This window comes from Furipterus horrens, unplaced genomic scaffold (genome assembly GCF_987537825.1).
Source record: "Furipterus horrens unplaced genomic scaffold, mFurHor1.1.pri manual_scaffold_8, whole genome shotgun sequence".
Taxonomy (NCBI): Eukaryota; Metazoa; Chordata; class Mammalia; order Chiroptera; family Furipteridae; genus Furipterus; species Furipterus horrens.
The window spans coordinates 72,532,861-72,540,047 of record NW_028327178.1 but is presented as its reverse complement, the minus strand read 5'-3'; the positions used below and the strand labels follow the sequence as shown (position 1 = coordinate 72,540,047).

The window sequence follows — 7,187 nt, the reverse complement described above, 5'->3', positions numbered from 1 at the left end:
ATTATATATTTATATATTGGGTAAAATAAAATATATTATTAAAATCAATCGCACCTTGTTATGGGTTGAATTTTGTCTCTCAGAAAGATAAATTGGTATTCTAAAGCCCAGTATCTCAGAATATAAGCTTATTTGGAAATAAGGCTGTTGCAGATATAATTGAGATGAGGTCATAATGGAGAAGAATGAACTCTGCACCCAATATGATTGATGTTCTTCTAAGAAGAAAAGACAGACATACACAGTGAAAAGATAGCCATGTGACAATGGAGGTAGAGATTGGAATGATGTGTCCGCAAGCCAAGAAATGCCAAGAATTTCTGGCAAACATCAGAAACTAGAAGAGGTAAAAAAAAATTCCCTAAGAGAGCATGACTGCTAACACCTTGGTTTTTGATTTCTAGCCTCCAGAACTGTGAGACAGTAAATTTCTGTTATTTTTCAAGCTGTCCTGTTTGTGATATTTTGTAATGGCATCCCTAGGAAACCAATACATTTTTGTTTCTTTTTATTTATTTAAATGTGTCTACTAGAGTCTTGTGAGTTGGCATACTATTATTTTCATTTTCCAGATGAGAAAACTGAGGCTCAGAGAGGTCAAATGGTATGTGTAAAGGTGACAGAGATACTAAGTGACAGACACAGACTTCAGATACCTGTCTTCAGACCTCAGTGCTCCCTTCATTACTGATCAGAGATTCTCATTTGTTCATCCAACATTATTTATTGAGTATCTATAATTTACCAGCTACATCTAGGCACTTGAGATAGAATTAAGTAACAAAAGAAAAATCCCTGCCTTGTGGAGCTCACATTATTTAAGGGAAAGCAGACATTAAATAATAAACATATGAACAAATAAGTTATGTGATATATTAGAAAGAGTTCAATGCTATGAGAAAGGAAGTAGAACTGGGTAAGAAGTTAAGAGTGCAGGAGTGTGGGGATCAGATTGCTGTATTAAATAGAGGGTCAGGGGTGGCCTCGTGAGAAGGTATCCTAGGCATAGGGAACAGCCAGTGCAAAACGATAACATAAAAACCTAAGACATAAGCGGAAATGAAGCAGCCTTCCAGGTAGGTTCCTGGTGTGACTGGAATTGCTGCTTCTGTGGCTCATTTTGGATGTTTTGTTCAAGCTTCTTCATGAGTCTGGCTTAAAGCCCTTCCTGAAGAAGAGCCCCACCAGCTCACCTGTGGTTGTTTTATATGGGTGGACCTCTCAGCCACAGTGGAAAACTCTCTCTTACTACAGAGGCCCTGGGGCTACACCAAGCTAGGCTTCCTGGGTGAGAATGAAGCATGGCACTTGAGGAAGTAAGATGTTTACTCACCGAGGACAGTCCAAGGCAACAATGGTCCCACTGATTCTGGGAGCTCAGGGTAGACAAATGGAAGACCCATCCACCACTGAATGGAATTAAACAGGCCATTCTTGAGTCAGGAGCCAGTGTAGGGAAGGGATCCAGGGAGAGAGGGGGCCATTTTACTTACCTGGATGACCTGGAAGTATGACAATTGTGTTACTGTCAGCAGTGGAGTTAAAGTAGGTAAAGATAATTTGTTTAAGGTGGTCCTAATCCCATATTCCCCCTGGCTGGTTTGGCTCAGTGGATTGAGCGTCGGCCTGCGAGCTAAGTGTCGCTGGTTCGATCTTCCAGTCAGGGCACATCAGAGAAGGAAAACTCTGATTCCAAAAAACCTCCGCTGCCTTGCGGCATACCTCTTCAGGGGAAAGGCTAAGGGAGTAAACCCCGACAGAAAATCCGGAGCCGGAGTCCCTAAGGCGGTTTGACGTTGTAGTCAACACCGGCAACTCCTGCGGCGCACCTGAAGCCAAGCTGTATTGACTCCGTCTTTCCCTTGGATCCTTCAGCTGCGAAGAGAGGGGGGGGTCTGCTGCATGGGCAACAGCAGACCCTCCATATCACCCTGCCCAGGCTCTGTAGCTTCAGCTCCACTGGAGAGGACACTCCAGCTTCATCGCAAGATGTCGATTCAACACGGGAGGAGACAGATACCGTGTCACTCCCGAGTCGGACTGCACAACCATTCTCGGCGGTGCAGATAGACTCTTAAGAAGCTACACCATCGTCTCTCGAGACGGACGGCTGCCGCCGACGACGAATCCCATATATGTCCAGCATGATGTCGGGAATATTTTTGGAATATATTCCAAGAAGAAAAGTCTGAAATCAAGTTAAATGTCCTTCTCTCAGAATGGGGTGTGAATTTGACAGTCCCTGGGCTTTTGAGAAAACGGTACTCCTAGATGTTAAATTATACTATGTCACTATTAATTACTTATTCCAGTCAGAATATCATCACTTTTGTGAGACACTGACATGGTGTTTATCCACACTTCCCTGGCCAAGGCAAAGAACAGAAACTCAAACAGACTTCTAGCCAAGATGGAGGCGTAGACAGATATGCTGCATCTCCCTCCACAACTAAGAAGGAATACAACTACCTCAAAACTAGAAACAACCAGAAGTTCCAGAAAACCAAAGTGTATGGAAGTCATCCAGCAAACAAGTATGTAAAGAAGAAATACTCATCCAGACAGGTAGGAGGGGTGGAACCCAGGCATAGAGGACACGGTGTGGTGGTGGCAGCAGTGACAACAGCAGCAGGCTGGACACCTAGGGAGCGTTCCCAGCTCCTCACCAGAGTAGCTCACTGTCCCAGCTCCAGGGAAAATCAAGCCTCATTGCTTTTGACTGTGCAAACCAGTGGGGCTTGAGAAGGAGGCAGAAACTGCCGGTCTCAGCAGTCTTCTTGTTGAAAGGGCCCCCATGGACTTAGAATGTCCGCAGACCCACCCACTCTGGGAACCACGGCCAGGGCAGCAGCTAGAGGGGCGCCAGTTGGTGCGGAAGTGGGAGAAGTGCCTGGAAAAGGGGCGAGTGCTGGGCAAGGGGCATTGCTCCTTCTCAGACACCTCACCCGCATACAGCGCGACAACATGGTGAAACAGGTTGCTTGTTACTGATGAATCCCTAAGGCTCCACCCCTTAAACATAGTAGGAGCCACAGCTCTCCCTGGGACATGGAAGCAAACAAACACAGGAGACTTCTGGCCAAGATGGAGGCCTAGAGTGACATGCCCCATCTCCCTCCACAACTAAGAAGGAATACAACTACTGCAAAACTAGAAATAACCAGAAGTTCCATAAAATAAATGGAAGTCCAACATATGAAGTTATAAAGAAGTGGTGCTCATCCAGACAGGTAGGAGGAGCAAAGCCAGGGAGGAGAGGTCAAGCTGTGCTGTCCACGGCAGCAGCAGTGATGGCGGCAGGACAGCGGTAAGCACAGACACCTGTATTTAAGGGGAGGTGAGAAGCGCCTGGGGAGCACCCCCAGCTGCAAACCAGACCCATCAGCTTGCGATTCCAAAGCCAGGGAAGGCAGACCCCCATTGCCTTGGACTGTGAGGCCCGGTGGGGACGGGGACAGAGGAGGAGGCTCCCGGTCTCTCAACGGAGATTGAATGGCAGGAATTCATCTTGGATGCCCACCCCCACAGAAAACGCCTGGTTGTGACGAGTGCACAGGGCTCCCCCCGCCCCCCACACTATAGCATAAGAGGTGTGACAGCCCTGCCCAGGAAGCAAAAGTAAACACAAAACTGTTCAGGGTGGCCCAGATCATGATAGAGATCCCAGTGACACAGCTGACCAGAGAGCAAATTTCCAATTTAATGAAGCAGCAGATAGAAAATCTTTCTGAGGCTCTCTGCCACTCTCGCACCGGGGTCCTCGCGACAGAGACGCAGCAGCGCCGACGCCCACCGCGCCTCGCTCGCCTCTCCTCCAGGAGCCAGTCCCACAGCCACTGCGCCTAGCCCACCGCCACCCTCCGCAGCCATGTCCACCAGGTCCGTGTCCTCCTCTTCCTACAGCCGGATGTTCGGCGGTCCGGGTACCGCCAGCCGGCCCAGCTCCAGCCGGAGCTACGTGACCACGTCCTCCTGCACCTACAGCCTGGCAGCGCGCTGCACCCCAGCACCAGCCGCAGCCTCTACGCCTCGTCCCCCTGCGGCACGTACGCCACACGCTCCTCGGCCGTGCGCCTGCAGAACAGTGTACCCCGCGTGCGGCTACTGCAGGACTCCATAGACTTCTCGCTGGCCGACGCTATCAACACCGAGGTCAAGAACACCCGCACCAACGAGAAGGTGGAGCTGCAGGAGCTGAATGACCGCTTTGCCAACTACATCGACAAGGTGCGCTTCCTGGAGCAGCAGAACAAGATCCTGCTGGCCGAGCTCGAGCAGCTCAAGGGCCAGAGCAAGTCGCGCCTGGGGGACCTCTACGAGGAGGAGATGCGGGAGCTGCGCCGGCAGGTGGACCAGCTCACCAACGACAAGGCCCGCGTCTAGGTGGAGCGCGACAACCTGGCTGAGGACCTGATGCGGCTCCGGGAGAAGCTGCAGGAGGAGATGCTTCAGAGAGAGGAAGCGGAGAGCACCCTGCAGTCCTTCAGACAGGATGTGGACAATGCTTCTTTGGCACTTCTTGACCTTGAGCGTAAAGTAGAATCCTTGCAAGAAGAGATTACCTTTTTGAAGAAACTCCACGATGAGGAAATCCTGGAGCTGCAGGCCCAGATTCAGGAGCAGCACGTCCAAATCGATGTGGATGTCTCCAAGCCTGACCTCACAGCTGCCCTGCGTGATGTACGTCAGCAGTATGAAAGTGTGGCTGCCAAGAACCTTCAGGAGGCTGAGGAATGGTACAAGTCCAAGTTTGCTGACCTCTCTGAGGCTGCTAACCGAAACAATGATGCCCTGCGCCAGGCGAAGCAGGAGTCAAATGAGTACCAGAGACAGGTGCAGTCCCTCACCTTCGAAGTGGATGCACTCAGAGGAACTAATGAGTCCCTGGAACGCCAGATGCGTGAAATGGAAGAGAACTTTGCTGTTGAAGCTGCTAACTACCAAGACACTATTGGCCGCCTGCAGGATGAGATTCAGAATATGAAAGAAGAAATGGCTCGTCAACTTCGTGAATACCAGGACCTGCTGAATGTTAAGATGGCTCTTGACATTGAAATTGCCACCTACAGGAAGCTGCTGGAAGGCGAGGAGAGCAGGATTTCTCTGCCTCTTCCCACCTTTTCTTCTCTGAACTTGAGGGAAACCAACCTGGATTCGCTCCCTCTAGTTGACACCCACTCAAAAAGAACACTTCTGATTAAGACTGTTGAAACTAGAGATGGACAGGTCATTAATGAAACTTCTCAGCATCATGATGATCTGGAATGAAAATCGCACACACTCGGTGCAGCAATATATTACCAGCAAGAATAAAAAACAAATCCATATCTTAAAGAACCAGCTTTCAAGTGCCTTTCTGCAGTTTTTCAGGAGCGCAAGATAGATTTGGAATAGGAATAAGCTCTAGTTCTTAAGAATCAACACTCCTAAGAGATTTAGAAAAAAGTTTACAACATAATCTAGTTTACAAAGAAGCCTTGTGCTGGAATACTTTTTAAAAAGTATTTTTGAGTACCATAAAAACTGCTTTTTTCCAACAAGTATCTGACCAATTTGTTTCTGCTTCAATAAATCTTTGGAAAACTCAAAAAAAAAAAAATCTTTCTGAGGCACAGTTCAGAGCTTTGCTTATAAAAGCACTTACAGACCTAACAGCAGATCTTAAACAAGACAGGGAAGAAATGAAGGCTAGCCCTGCTGAAATGAACAAAAACACATACAAAACCAGTGGTGAGAGAAAGAAAACCAGAGATCAAATCAACAAATCAGAACATAGGGAAGGAACAAACAGTCAACCAGTGCAGAAAGAGGAAACGAGAAGTGAAGAAAATGAGGAGAGGCTCAGAAACTTATCGGACAGCTATATGCGGGCCAACATCTGAATCATAGGATTGCCAGAAGGAAGAAGAAGAACTAGAAATTGAAAAATTATGTGAAAAAACAAGGAAGTGGAACTTCCCTAACTTGGAGAAGGAAATAGACTTACAGGTCCAGGAAGCACAGAGAGTTCCAAAAAACTGGACCCGGAGTGAACCACTCCAAGACACATTATAATCAAAATGTCAAAAATTAAGGATAAAGAGAGAATCTTAAAAGCAGCAAGAAAGAAGAAGAGAATTATGTACAAAGGGGTCCCAATAAGACTGTCAGCTGATTTCTCAAAAGAAACTCTGCAGGCAAGAAGGAACTGGCAAGAAATATTCAAAGTAATGAAAAGCAGAAACCTACAACCAGGATTACTCTATCCAGAGAAGCTGTCATTCAGAATAGAAGGGCAGAGAAAGTGCTTCCAGGACAAAGTAAAACTGAAGGAGTTTATCAGCTCCAAACCACTGTTATATGAGATGTTAAAGGGACTTATTTTGAGAAAGGATCAAAACTATGAACATTAAAATGAAAGCTGTATCACAACAACCAACAACAGAAGGTAGGGAACCAAAACAAAGGCAAACTAAGTAGGCAACAAGAGTGTGAAAAGAATTATAGGTATGGGGAACATTATGGGGGGAGGTCAGCAGTGAGGGGTAAGGAGGGAAAGGGAGGGAGATGGTGCAGGAATTAGGAAGCATAGTTGGAGGGAGTGGAGTAGATAGGAAGATGTTTAGAGGAACTATATGCACAACCGATGGGCATTGACTAAGGTGGGGCGGACAACTGGAGGGAGGGATGTCACTAGGTGGAGGGGAACAAAGGGAAAAGAAATTGGGACAACTGTAACAGCATAATCAATAAAGCATATTTAAAAAATATATCAGAACATATTATTCCAATTAAAAACAAAAAACAGAAACTCAGCAGTGAGTACTGAGAGTTGGGCAATGTTAACCTGGCACCCCCACAGCAACAGAATGGGGGCTGTTGGTGACATAAAAGAATTTTAATCCCTGGAGTTCCAGTTGTCCTGGCCAAAACAGGGCAAAGCCAAGGGGCAGTTTCCTTTTCGGCAGAGAAGGCCAAAACAAACTCTTCTCCTTCCCTATGCCCCACGCCATCCATACTTTTTGATACTCACATGTGTCTTCCTGTTGGCTCAGCATTGCTCAACAAGATTGTGTCTCTGGAGGGGGCTTTCTTCTTGGCTGGGGACAAAGGAAAGGGAATGGAAACATGGGAGCCTTGGGGTCTAGAGCATCCTCAGCTTCTCCCCATTCCCTGTCAGAGTTCCCCACATGAGTCTATTTTAATTT

General features: G+C 47.3%; 1 pseudogene; it reads left to right on the top strand.

Moving 5' to 3' along the window:
• The first annotated feature begins 3,779 nt into the window (after nt 1-3,779).
• LOC150003153 (vimentin pseudogene) lies at nt 3,780-5,591 on the top strand (annotated as a pseudogene).
• The last annotated feature ends 1,596 nt before the right edge of the window (nt 5,592-7,187 follow it).